The sequence below is a fragment of the Rattus rattus genome, chromosome 17 (genome assembly GCF_011064425.1).
Source record: "Rattus rattus isolate New Zealand chromosome 17, Rrattus_CSIRO_v1, whole genome shotgun sequence".
In the NCBI taxonomy this organism is placed as follows: Eukaryota; Metazoa; Chordata; class Mammalia; order Rodentia; family Muridae; genus Rattus; species Rattus rattus.
Genome location: NC_046170.1, coordinates 43,162,764 through 43,176,773, shown reverse-complemented (window position 1 = coordinate 43,176,773; position 14,010 = coordinate 43,162,764). Strand labels below are relative to the sequence as shown.

Here is a 14,010-nt window from a genome sequence, read left to right as displayed (position 1 = left end):
TCAGTGTACTCATATAAATAAAATAAACCTTTTAAAATGAATGAATGAATGAATGTCCAGTTGCTACTTGTTTTGTTCCTGAAGTTTCCTTACATCACGGCACATCCACAAATACCATAAAGACTGATTCTGAAATTGCCCGAAAAGAAAACTTAAGTTACAGACCAAAAAAAAACCAACAACAGTAAGTTTTGTTTTCTTTTAAAATTATCATCCTATACTGAGACACATTGGTAGCTCATGCTCGTAATCCCCATGTTTGGGAGACTGAGACAGGAGGATTTCTGTGAACTCAAGGCCACTGTGATCTGTATATTGAGCTCCAAGTCATCCCAACTACAGAGTGAAACCCTGTCTTTTTTTTTTTTTTCTTTTTTTCGGAGCTGGGGACCAAACCCAGGGCCTTGCGCTTGCTAGGCAAGTGCTCTACCGCTGAGCTAAATCCCCAACCCCTAACCCTATCTTTAAAAAAAAAAAAAAAAAAAAGTATCCTGGAAACCACTAAACAAAGAAAACTCCAGGGAAGAGTACAGAAACAAGAAGTGTAACTTTTAGATAGTTGACAACTATTTTAAGTGGGTTGTTTGGGGGAAGGACACTTCCCACTCCCAGCTTCCCCAGAGTGATATGCTCACTGCAGCCAGCCCCCCTCTCACACCCTCAGGTGCCTTTTCTTATGAGAGTCGAGTGAATGGCTGATGTCTTTGGATGTATGACTCTGCTAAGCTGACGTTGCAGCTAGGGTGTAGTGTAGGATCAGGGTAGAGAGTCAGCCTGTGCTAACAGCAGAGCTGGTGAACCATTTAGACAATTGCCAGGGGAAATGTCAGCATCAGTACCTCCAAGTGTTTGATCAATAGCGTTGGGTATCGGTGCACAGAGCCAAGCTCAGTGGAACCAGTTCATGAGTCAGCCCCGGGGCACTGCTGGTCAGCAGGGAGACTCGGAGGGAAGATTGGGCTCAGGAGTCTGGAGGTCTATGTGTCTTCCCCCTGCTTCTACCATAGCAGGCAGAAAGGGCAGAGGAAGAAGGACTGTAAAAGGTAGAACTCGATGCTAAGGGGGTGGGGGAGTTCAGGTGGAGCTTGGCAGCCCAAAAAGCATAGCAAGCCACTCTGCCTCTAGAAACTGAACGTGTTGGCCCACAAACTGCCAGCTCCCAGTGCTCTGCCCCTTTTAGGAAAGAGTGAGAGAGAAAAATCTCATACACGAGAGAAAAACTGTGCTTTTAGAAAGCACTTTAGCGCCAGCTAGTGGCGGCGGCGGTGGCGGCGGCGGTGGCGGCGGCGCCTTTAATCCCAGCATTGGGGAGGCAGAGGTAGGCGAATCTCTGAGTTCAAAGCCATCAAGTTCCAGGAACAGCCAGGGCCATCGAAGCCTTAAGAAGCCCGACGCTGGAAGAGAGCATAACACGGGTTAGGCTGTTACAGTCCCAGTGTCCACACACAGCATCTCATTCCCCAGAGAGTGTTCTGAACCCTTGGGATCTGCTGACGGACACTGAACAAAGTCCCTGCTCTTGTGCATCTTGTCCTGTGAGGTAGAGGAAGAATGCTTAATTAGCAGGATGGAGGAGAGGAAGAGAGAAGGGGAGGGAGGAAGAGAGGAGGGGAGAGAGAAGGGGCATGTTGGAAATGCATTCTCATAGAAATCAAAGCAAGAGAAGGAAGAGGCTCAACTGGGCAAGCGCAGTCCCTGGAGGAGCCGCTGGTTTTATCGCACTCGTCCTACGGTATCCGGGTTTTTCACTGTAAACATGGTAGGTTAGCCAGCTCACTCGTGTTTCTTACTATTAAAACGCCCTTTGCTAGATGGTTGTGATTAGCAACGCTTTGGGAATTTCCCGGGATGTAGCTGCAATGACGTGTGCTGACGCTAGAGGGGGAAATGCTCACAAGCTCACGGCTGTAACCTTTGCCACAGTGCACCTTCTCCAAAGGCCCGGGGTTTTGGGCACCCGCACAATTTCACACTGGCAGTTGTGCCCACCGGGCTGCCCCCGTGCCAGAGCCTGTTGCAATGATTGCCGTCCTTACTCCTTCCTGAACCACTGAAAATGAATTGAGATACAAAGCCAGATCAAGACACACCACACGGTCCATAAAGCAGCGAGAGGAGCAGAGAGGGGGAGAGGAAGGGGGAGGGCCAAGGCTCCTGTGGAACGGGGACCACCCTCTCTCTGGCTTGTTAGTCTTCTCACCAACATAAAGGGATTAATTCCACTGTTTAGGGATTTCTGAGGCTTCATTGCACAGGTAAGAGTAGTTATTGTATTGTTGGCTAAAGGCCAGTAATCAGAAGGCTGGTTCTCCTGGCAATCAGGCCCCATCCGAAATTACCTCAGTGTCTCCATGAATCACTGGATTCACAGTGCAGTTGAAAGGTGCAGGTACAATTGAAAGAGGCTTATTACAGCCAATCAAAGACTATCGACTCAGGAAATTCAAAGTGTCTGGGACGTTCTGAGCCAGGAAACCAGGGTAAAGGCCAAATATTTACTTTTTATTATCTGAAGACACTATAGTAATGGTTTAATTGCTACTATTTTAAATGGTCCAGTAAAGCGGAGGTGAGTAAGGTAAAACTCATTGTAACTTTATTGCTGTATGAAAATACTGTGAAAAGGGAGTAGCATAGGGCGTGGTGGTGAACGCCTTTAATCCCAGGACTTGGGAGGCAGAAGCAGGTAGATCTTTGCAAGTTCAAATCCAGCCTGGTCTACAGAGTGAGTTCCAGAACAGCCAGAGCTGTTAATGTCATAGAGAAACCCTGTCAGAAAAAATAAACAAACAAAACACTGCCGGGCAATAGTGGACACGTCTTTAATCCCAGGACTTGGGAGGCAGAAGCAGGCAAATCTCTGTAAATTCCAGGACACCCTGGTCCACTAAGTAAGTTCCAGGACAGCCAAGGCTACACAGAGAAACCCTGTCAAGAAGAAGGAGGAGGAGGAGGAGGAACAGGAAGGAAGAAAGAATAGCATCTGTTGATAGAGTTCACCTAGCAGCATGCACAAGGTCCTGGGTACTAAGAAATAATTATTTAAAATTTAAAAACAGGGAAAATAAACAAAAGAGAAACATCAAATATGGAAAGCAAAAACATGAGTCAAGCCTTTAAGCTCAGCACTAGGAAGGCAGAGTCAGGGGGAACTCTGAGTCCAAGACCAACGTCCTCTACATAGTGAGTTCTAAGCCAACTCGGAATATATACTGAAACCCTGGGGGTGGGGAATTGTGGGTGGGGTGGTGAGTTTTGTTTGTTTGGTAGGCCGGGTTTTGTTTTTGTTGTTTTTAAAGGCAAAAGAAACAAACACTATTAGCCACAGTTCAGTAAGATGGCTCAGCAGGTGAAGATACAGTCCACCAAGCCTGGGTTTAATTTCCAGGACACAACATGGGTATAAAAGAAACCATACCACATAATAAATGTTTAAACAAAACTAGGCTCCTTGTCGCACATGAATCCCAGCCCTCGAGAAGCAGAAGCAGAGACGAGATCTCCATGAGCTCACAGTCCACCTGGTCCACATAGCAAGTTTGAGGTCAGCCAGGGTTACATAGTTAGACTGTGTGGAAAGACAAGACAGACAGACAACCAAAGGACCAGAGCAGTGGTTCTCCGCCTTCCTAATGTGGCCACACTTTAATACAGTTCCTCATGTTGTGGTGACCCCCCCATACAGTTATTCCATTGCTACTTCATAACTGAAATGTTGCTACTGTTATGAATCTTAATGTAAATGTCTGTGTTTTCTGATGGTCTTAGGTGACCCCTGTGAAAGGGTCATTAGACCCCCAAAGGGATTGAGACACCCAGGTTGAGACCCACAGGGCCAAAGCCACATATGTTACACACACCCATAAATCTCAGCCTGGAGAGGTAAAAGCAAAAGGGTTAGAAGTGTAATGCTACTCTTGGACTTCATAGCGAGTTCAAGGTTAGCATGGACTCCTTGAGATCCTGCCTCCAAAAATGTATGGGGAAGAGAAAGCAGGCTCTCAGAATGGGATCAAATCTGAGATCTGGGGCTGGAACAACGAGAACTCATTTGGAGTAGAATGTCACAGGTGAGCAAAACTTTTCAGGATCCTGCCTCCCTCAGAATCTGGCCAGACTTGTCCATGTTTAAGACTTAGGGCGGGGGCTGGAGAGATGGCTCAGTGGTTAAGAGCATTGTCTGCTCTTCCAGAGGTCCTGAGTTCAATTCCCAGCAACCACATGGTGGCTCACAACCATTTGTAATGGGATCTGATACCCTTTTCTGGTATGCAGGCAGAATGCTGTATACATAATAAATCTAAAAAAAAAAAAAGACTTGGGGCTTTGAGCAGGCAGGGCTAGTGTATGCCCATGTCTTAGGGTTTCCATTCCTGTAATAAAACACCCTCACCAAATGCAACTTGGGGAAGAAAGGGTTTATTTTAGTTAATCCTTCCAGGCAACAGTCCATCATGAAGGGAAGTAATGGGGAGCAATGGGAACCTGGAAGCAGGAACTGAAGCAGAAGCCATGGGGAACACAAGCCATGGGGAGCACAAGTCATGGGGAGCACAAGCCATGGGGAGCACAAGTCATGGGGAACACAAGCCGTGGGGAGCACAGGCCATGGGGAGCACAAGCCTGTGGTCCTGGCTGTCCTGGAACTCACTCTGTAGACCAACCAGTCCATCCTCAAACTTTTCATAGAGTTCCTACCTCTGCCTTCGTAGTGCTGGAAGGATCTATCTATCTTTCTTTCTTTCTTTCTTTCTTTCTTTCTTTCTTTCTTTCTTTCTTTCTTCTGCTTCTTACCTTTATTTTAATTCTTTTAATGATTTCTTTTTTGTTTTGTTTTGTTTTTATGTGCACAGATGTTTTGCTTACATGTCTGTGTGAGGGTATCAGATCTCCCCCAACTGGAGTTACAGGCAGTTGTGAGCTGCCATGTGGGTGCTGGGAATTGAACCAGGGTCCTCTGGAAGAGCAGCTGATGCTCTTAACTTCTGAACCATGTCTCCAGCCCCTTAAACCTTTATTTTTTATTATTATTTGTATGGGTGTTCTGCCTGTGTACTGGCTGGTTTTACGTATCAACTTGATACAAGCTAGAGTTATCACAGAGAAAGGAGCCTCAGTTGTGGAAATACCGCCATGAGACCCAGCTGTAAGGCATTTTCTTAATTAGTGATCAAGGAGGAGGGCCCAGCCCATTGTGGGTGGTGCCATCCCTGGGCTGGTGGTTGTGAATTCCGCCAGAAAGCAGGCTGAGCAAGCCATGGGAAGCAAGCCAGTAAGAAGCACTCCTTCATGGCCTCTGCATCAGCTCCTGCCTCCAGGTTCCTGCCCTGCTTGAGTTCCTGTCCTGACTTCCTCCAGTGATGGACTATGTTCTGGAAGTGTAAGCCCTTTTCTCTCCTACTTGTTTTTTGTTCTTGGTGTTTCATCAGAGCAATAGAAACTCTAAGACATCCTGCTCATATGTCTGTGCGTCATGTGTATACAAGCACTGTGGAGGCCAAAAGAGGGTGTCAGATCCTCTGGAACTGGAGTTGCAAACAGTTATGAGCCTCCATGTGGGTGCTGGGAATTGAACCAAAGTTCTCTGGGAGGGCAGTTGGTGCTCTTAACAACTGAGCGAGCTCTGCAGCCTCAGTCTGTTTTCTTACTCCACCCAGATCACCTGCCCAGATATTGACACTGCCTAGAGTGGGCTAAGCCCTCTCACATTGATATTAATCAAGACGATACCTTAGAGGCTTACCTACAGGTTGGTCTTTTTGTTTGGTTTTGTTCTGTTTTGTTTTTGAGACAGGGCTTCCTCTGTGTAGCCCTGGCTATCTTGGAACTGGAACTTGCTTTGTAGAAGAGGCTGGCCTTGAACTCAGAGATCCACCTGCCTCTGCCTCCAGAGTGCCGTGGTTAAAGGCTTGCAGCCCCTTTGAGGCTGATCTCATGGGGGCATTTTCTCCTTAAGATTCCTCCTTCCTAGATGTGATGGGAATTGTGGGTCTGGGGTCATTCACAGATTCACCATGACCATGAATCAGTTTTAATAAGAAGAGATTTTATTAAATACTGCTATGCCCGTGGGGGTTGGGGGAGGGGTTGGAGAGATGGCTCAGTGGTTAAGAGCACTGACTCCTCTTTCAGAGGTCCTGAGTTCAAATCCCAGAAACCACATGGTGGCTCAACCACCTGTAATGAGATCTGATGCCCTCTCCTGGTCTGTCTGAAGACAGCGACAGTGCACTTATATATAAATATATATATATATATATATATATATATATATATATATGTATATATATATATATATGTATTGCATGAGAATGTTCCCAAGATACAGCATCTAGTCATATCAGTTTAAGGCTCATAGAGTGAAGAACCACAAGATTATACGCATTCTGTCTACGTGTAGGCAAGGTCTAAATTTAACATATATGTCTTATAGCTGTCCCAGTCACTGAGTGGAGTGAGCAAGTTTGATTACAAAAACAGAAATAGCAGTCAGTTGTGTAACCGATTATTATCTTGCTAGAACAGCAAATTTTACAAGATAAGTCGATCTAAGAACACTGTTCACTCTCTCTGGAAAAAAAAGGTGGGGAGAGTGGGCTCTAGGAGCTCACATGTTAGAGGCAGTTTTTGGTTTTTGGTCTCAGAAGCATAACAAGCATAAATATAATGTTAACCATCACAGGAGTGTGAATGAAAATGGGTGCGGCACTACTTAGAGGCGTGGCCTTTGTTGAAGTGGGTGTGGTCTTGTTGGAGTGGGTGTGGCCATGCAGCATCTGCAAGGAACAGTATGTGACTGCTTCACTCTATTATGGCAAGGACTTGTGGTGAATTTGGTGGCCTCTATGGCTATTACCTAGATCACATGTGCTGCTACAAGCTCTCCTAGCTTTCTCTATAGCAATATTTAGTTTCACTTTGTCAGTCATGGGCAAGGCCAGAATCATGCAGGCTGGAATATTCTTTTGAGGAGTAAAACCCTCTTCTCCTCTTTCTGGCTCTATCAATCCTCTAGGTGTGACCATTAATCTTGGGTATTTTGAGACATATAATCATGTCCCTAGAGAAGCAGCTACAGCCACACTTGAGTAAGCCTGTGGCAGTTGTGGACGGCAGTGGGTCCTGCTTGCATAACTGTTCTGCGGAAGCCATGTCTGATCAACAGAGACTTAGAGAATAGAGAAGCGAGATCAATAGAGACTTAAAGACAGTTTTTGGAAAGGTAGTATCAGGGATGGATGGGTGTATATCAGGAAAGGTTGCATGATACAACGGGCGATGCCCTTGCCTGCAATTTAAAAAGCATCATGATGGAGGGTGCTATTGGATGACTGACTTACACCCACCCACCCACCAATGTTTAATTTGCCACTTACCTTGCAGCAATCACTGTGTAACCGCATTTGCTCAAGGTATTGTGCTGTTAAGGGATGGGGAGCAGAGTGGAAAGGACATAGGAGTTGAACAGATTCCCTAATAGACAGATAGGCTTCCTGAATGCCCCTCTGAGAAACTTCCTGTGTGCATTTCCTCAGTCCTAGTACAAGCCTTTCCTTGCAAGCTGATTCTACCCAATGCTGGATGCTGTGTCAGATTTTCATCCTGCGTTTGAAATCTTTAGTTAGTAGAGAAAACTGGACCCGATTAAGGCCCCTAGATGGTATCCCTGGCTCAGCCTTGGACAGACAGTGATGTCATCTGTTCTCCTTCTCTCAGACCTTGGCATTTGCATCAATCAACTCAGACAACATGGTTTCCAATTCTCCAGCTTGCAGACACCGACAGCATCTTCCCTCACGTCCCGAATCACATGAGCCAATTCCCAATTGAGACTTTACTGTTTCTCTCACCAATGCACACCTACACATGGCTTTCTCTCTGAGAAAAGAGCAACAAGCATTTAATCATATTTCCTGTTCCCCTGAGCTCTGGATACAGCAGACCCACCTTCTCATCTCTCACTCACCATGTAGAAACTCAGGCCTCCCTGGAGTGAACACAAAGCATTCTTTCTAGGGTGACCAGACTCAGGCCTAGGCGAATGGAGGAGCTCCTCCGGAGCGGCCAAGGCTCTCCCTCAGCTGAGTAGATGTCAGCTCAGAGCCTGTTTTGAAAACCCCAGCTAGAGAAAATCCCCCAGAGGGACACAGGGGCTTTGACAATTTGAAAACCATTCTCGTATCTGAACATTTGACATAATGAAGGTAAATTACTTCACAAAATGTGAAGTACCACAGAGACACCAGACGGGAGGAAGAAACATAATTGTTGTGTTGCATTGTTGTGTAACTGTTTGCCAGGAGTTAGTTCCTTTTCTCGCTGCTGTGACCAAACTCGTGAGAAGGGGGCTTGTCCGTAGAAGGATTTATTGGGGCTAATGGTTTGAGGTTGTGATGCATTGTGGTAGGAAAAGTCCTGGTGTTCAGTGACTGCGTGCTCACTTCTGGATATATCAAGATACAGGGCATGGCGGTGGATGCAAACCTCAGTTCATTTTCTACCTTTTTATTTTTATGTAAAAAGTTTTAAATACATTCGTTTGCTTAGGTGTGCATGTGTCTGTGTGCATATACTCTCATGCATGTGCCACGGTACACTTTTGGAGGTTCAAGTGACTTGTAGGAGTTATTTTTTTCTACTGTGTGGGTCCCAAGGATTGAACTCAGGTTGTCACACCCAGGCAAGACTTTACCCACTGAACTATCTTGCTGCCCTGCCCTGTTTTTATTTAGTCTGAGGCTGCATAGGGTGGAACAACACTAAATATCACAGTGAATGGAATCTTCCTCAGGAACCGAACTCCAACCATCTCAGATTTCTATTGCTGTGAAAAGACCAAGGCAACTTGTAGAAGAAAGAATTGATTGAAGGCTAGCTTATAGTTCCAGAGGGTTAGAGCCCATGACTAACATGTCAAGGGGTAGGGTACATGGACACTGGCTGGCAGGCATGGCACTGGAGCAAAAGTCAAGAGCTTATATCCTAATCCACAAGATCATAAGAAAGCTAACTGGGAAAGAGGTGCGCTTTTGAAGCCGCTGACCCTGAGTCCAGTGTAAACACATCCATCAAAAAGGGCACAAGAGGTGTTGGGGATTTAGCTCAGTCATAGAGCAATTGACTAGCAAGACCTACCACCCTGAACTTGCCTGATCTCCTCTGATCTCATAAGCTAAGCAGGGTCGGGCCTGGTTAGTACTTGGATGGGAGACCACCTGGGAATACCGTGTGCTGTAGGCTTTTTGGACTCCCTTTTGGCCGCGACGGGGGACCAGTCTCAGACCAGCCCATCCCCACCCACATGCAGCCCACAGCCCACAGCCCAGGTCCCGGGGAGAGCCCACCCTCGCCCTCTCAGATGCCTGGCATATGCACGATGGCTCCAGGACACCTGGGGCAGGGCACACTAGAGTGGGCGCCCCGACACCCAACACCCTGGAGGCAGCAAGACACGGGGTGAGAGAGCCTCTCTCCATTTGCACCGAGGCCAGGCTGGCCTCCATCACCACATCCTCGCCCACCACCGCACTGGTCTCTCTCCCCGTGTCTGTGTGCGGGATTGCCCGGGTGGGTGGGTGCCCCTGTGGGGGTGCCTCTTAGGAGGCCACGTTGTGTGGGTGACTGCTGCGGAGGTGGGTGTGACTGTGAGAGCGTGCAAAGGTCCGTGTGACAGTGTGTGAGAGTGTGTGTCGCTCCCACTCCTGCCTCCTGCTAAGGTGACTCCTCTGAGTCTGTGTGTGTGTGTGAGTGTGTGAAGTGTGTGAGTGAATGTGTGTGTGTGTGTGTGTGTGTGTGTTTTGTGAGCGGTCCTTAGGTTCAGTTCCTGCTTATGCGCCCTAGGGGACTGTCTACCTGTTCGTCCAGCTTTCTTACCCCAGTGAGTTCATGCCCTGGCGCGCGTGTCTGCCTCCGTGGGTCTTGCCTCTGCGCGCCCAGCGTATGTGTGTGCCCCCCTATCCAGGGGTGGCACGCACGTGTGTGTGTGTGTGTCTGTGTGTGTGTGTGTCTGTGTGTCTGTGTGTATGTATGTATGTTTGTGTGTTTGTATACTTGTGGGAAGGCCCGCACTTGGGAGGGAGGGCAAGGGCAGTGGGGCCTGGCTCTTGGGCCAGCCTCTCCGCTGGGTGGGTGTGGGTGTGTGTGTGTGTGTGTGTGTGTGTGTGTGTGTGTGTGTGTGTGTGTGTCCCGGGTGGGATTGGATAGATACCAGCCATCACCAAATGTTCAGTTGACTTCCCGCTCCCAGGCTGAGGGCCCCTGTCCTGGGCACAGGGACGGTGGGCCCCGGGGGGGGCGGGGTTCCAGGAGCTGCTGGACGCTCCGCCCTCGGCCCCCTCCAGGGCAAGAGGAAATCCCGGGTGGGTGGGTCAGGGCGCTGTTGTACTGAGCCTGTGGAAGGAAGAGTCTCTCTGTCGGGGAGGGAGGAGAGGAGGAGGGAGGAGACCTCTGCGCGTCCTGCGTGGGGAAAGGCTGGCACTCACAGGCTGGGCCCGTGTTCCATCCAGGGCAGGCTGAGGGAGGGCTGGGGAGGCTGTAGGCCACGCGAGGCAGGCAGGCGTGCAGGTGGGGCTCAGGCAGGGCTGAGGGGCGCGCGGAAGGCGGGACGCGACGACAGGCAGGCAGTTTTCTTAGGTGTGGGCTCTCTGTCGTCTGGGCTCTGGGCTGGGGACTCAGGGCTCAGGACTCAGGGCTCAGGGCTCAGGGCTCAGGGCTCCGGGCTCAGGGCTCAGGGCTCAGGGCTTGCAGGGCTTGCTGGCCGTCTGGCGTGCAGTGGGGTGGGCCAGGCAGGCCTGGCGGGCGGCTGAGCAGCGCAGCAGGCTCTTGGGGCTTGTCGGCGAGGGCCGCCCTCGTCTACAGCCATACCACCCCTGAACGCGCCCGATCTCGTCTGATCTCGGAAGCTAAGCAGGGTCAGGCCTGGTTAGTACTTGGATGGGAGACCGCCTGGGAATACCGGGTGCTGTAGGCTTTTTGGACTCCCTTTTGGCCATGCGGCGGGGGACCGGTCTCAGGCCAGGCCATCCCCACCCACATGCAGCCCACAGCCCACAGCCCAGGTCCCGGGAGAGCCCACCCTCGCCCTCTCAGATGCCTGGCATATGCACGGTGGCTCCAGGAGCCCTCGGGCAGGGCACACCAGAGTGGGCGCCCGACACCCACCACCCTGGAGGCAGCAAGACAGGGGTGAGAGAGCCTCTCTCCATTTGCACCGAGCCCAGGCTGGCCTCGAACACCACATCCTCGCCCACCACCGCACTGTGCGGTCTCTCTCCACGTGTCTGTGTGGGGGATTGCCTGGGTGGGTGGGTGCCCCTGTGGGGGTGCCTCTTAGGAGGCCACGACGGCGCGTGGGTGACTGCTGCGGTGGTGGGTGTGGCTGTGAGAGCGTGCAAAGGTCTGTGTGACGGTGTGTGAGAGTGTGTGTCGCTCCCCCTCCTGCCTCCTGCTAAGGTGACTCCTGCTGGAGTCTGTGTGTGTGTGATGTGTATAGTGTGTGTGTGTGTGAGAGACAGGGTCCTTGGGTTCGGTTCCTGCTTATGCGCCCTAGGGGGACTGTCTACCTGTTCGTCCAGCTTTCTTACCCCGGTGAGTTCATGCCCTGGCGCGCGTGTCTGCCTCCGTGGGTCTTGCCTCTGCGCGCCCGCGTATGTGTGCCCCTATCCAGGGGTGGCACGCACGTGTGTGTGTGTGTGTGTCTGTGTGTCTGTGTGTCTGTGTGTCTGTGTGTATGTATGTATGTTTGTGTGTTTGTATACTTGTGGGAAGGCCCGCACTTGGGAGGGAGGGCAAGGGCAGTGGGGCCTGGCTCTTGGGCCAGCCTCTCCGCTGGGTGGGTGTGGCTGTGTGTGTGTGTGTGTGTGTGTGTGTGTGTGTGTGTGTGTGTGTGTGTCCCGGGTGGGATTGGATAGATACCAGCCATCACCAAATGTTCAGTTGACTTCCCGCTCCCAGGCTGAGGGCCCCTGTCCTGGGCACAGGGGCGGTGGGTCCCGGGTGGGTCGGGATTCCAGGAGCTGCTGGAAGCTCCGCCCTCGGCCCCCTCCAGGGCAAGAGGAAATCCCGGGTGGGGGGGTCAGGGCGCTGTTGTACTGAGCCTGCGGAAGGAAGAGTCTCTCTGTCAGGGGGAGGGAGGAGAGGAGGAGGAGGAGGAGGAGACCTCTGCGCGTCCTGCGTGGGGGGAAAGGCTGGCACTCACAGGCTGGGCCCGTGTTCCATCCAGGGCGGGCTGAGGAGGGCTGGGGAGGCTGTAGGCCACGCGAGGCAGGCAGGCGTGCAGGTGGGGCTCAGGCAGGGCTGAGGGGCGCGCGGAAGGCGGGACGCGACGACGGGCAGGCAGTTTTCTTAGGTGTGGGCTCTCTGTCGTCTGGGCTCTGGGCTGGGGACTCAGGGGCTCAGGGACTCAGGGGCTCAGGGCTCAGGGGCTCAGGGCTCAGGCTCAGGGCTCAGGGCTCAGGGCTTGCAGCTTGCTGGCCGTCTGGCGTGCAGTGGGGGTGGGCCAGGCGGGCCTGGCGGGCGGCTGAGCAGAGCGCAGCAGGCTCTTGGGGCTTGTCGGCGAGGGCCGCCCTCGTCTACAGCCATACCACCCTGAACGCGCCCGATCTCGTCTGATCTCGGAAGCTAAGCAGGGTCAGGCCTGGTTAGTACTTGGATGGGAGACCGCCTGGGAATACCGGGTGCTGTAGGCTTTTTGGACTCCCTTTTGGCCGCGGCAGGGGGACCGTCTCAGGCCAGGCCATCCCCACCCACATGCAGCCCACAGCCCACAGCCCAGGTCCCGGGAGAGCCCACCCTCGCCCTCTCAGATGCCTGGCATATGCACGGTGGCTCCAGGAGCCCTCGGGCAGGGCACACCAGAGTGGGCGCCCGACACCCCACCACCCTGGAGGCAGCAAGACAGGGGGTGAGAGAGCCTCTCTCCATTTGCACCGAGCCCAGGCTGGCCTCGAACACCACATCCTCGCCCACCACCGCACTGTGCGGTCTCTCCCACGTGTCTGTGTGGGGGATTGCCTGGGTGGGTGGGTGCCCCTGTGGGGTGCCTCTTAGGAGGCCACGACGACGGCGCGTGGGTGACTGCTGCAGTGGTGGGTGTGGCTGTGAGAGCGTGCAAAGGTCTGTGTGACGGTGTGTGAGAGTGTGTGTCGCTCCCCTCCTGCCTCCTGCTAAGGTGACTCCTGCGGGAGTCTGTGTGTGTGTGTGTGAGTGTGTGAGTGAGTGAGTGAGTGTGTGTGTGTGTGAGTGCGTGTGTGTGTGTGTTTGTGAGCGGTCCTTAGGTTCGGTTCCTGCTTATGCGCCCTAGGGGGACTGTCTACCTGTTCGTCCAGCTTTCTTACCCCGGTGAGTTCATGCCCTGGCGCGCGTGTCTGCCTCCGTGGGTCTTGCCTCTGCGCGCCCGCGTATGTGTGCCCCTATCCAGGGGTGGCACGCACGTGTGTGTGTGTGTGTGTGTGTGTGTCTGTGTGTGTGTGTGTCTGTGTGTATGTATGTATGTTTGTGTGTTTGTATACTTGTGGGAAGGCCCGCACTTGGGAGGGAGGGCAAGGGCAGTGGGGCCTGGCTCTTGGGCCAGCCTCTCCGCTGGGTGGGTGGGGCTGTGTGTGTGTGTGTGTGTGTGTGTGTGTGTGTGTGTCCCGGTGAGATTGGATAGATACCAGCCATCACCAAATGTTCAGTTGACTTCCCGCTCCCAGGCTGAGGGCCCCTGTCCTGGGCACAGGGACGGTGGGTCCCGGGTGGGTCGGGATTCCAGGAGCTGCTGGAAGCTCCGCCCTCGGCCCCCTCCAGGGCAAGAGGAAATCCCGGGTGGGTGGGTCAGGGCGCTGTTGTACTGAGCCTGTGGAAGGAAGAGTCTCTCTGTCGGGGAGGGGAGGAGAGGAGGAGAGGAGGAGAGACCTCTGCGCGTCCTGCGTGGGGAAAGGCTGGCACTCACAGGCTGGGCCCGTGTTCCATCCAGGGCGGGCTGAGGAGGGCTGGGGAGGCTGTAGGCCACGCGAGGCAGGCAGGCGTGCA

General features: G+C 52.2%; 2 non-coding genes and 1 pseudogene across 2 annotated transcripts; all 3 read left to right on the top strand.

Moving 5' to 3' along the window:
* The first annotated feature begins 9,120 nt into the window (after nucleotides 1-9,120).
* Nucleotides 9,121-9,240, top strand: LOC116886771 (annotated as a pseudogene).
* A 1,609-nt stretch (nucleotides 9,241-10,849) lies between these two features.
* On the top strand, nucleotides 10,850-10,969 carry LOC116886761. The gene has a single exon (XR_004386162.1). It is a non-coding gene; the product is annotated as a 5S ribosomal RNA (ribosomal RNA).
* A 1,598-nt stretch (nucleotides 10,970-12,567) lies between these two features.
* On the top strand, nucleotides 12,568-12,686 carry LOC116886759. Its single transcript, XR_004386160.1, has one exon. It is a non-coding gene; the product is annotated as a 5S ribosomal RNA (ribosomal RNA).
* The last annotated feature ends 1,324 nt before the right edge of the window (nucleotides 12,687-14,010 follow it).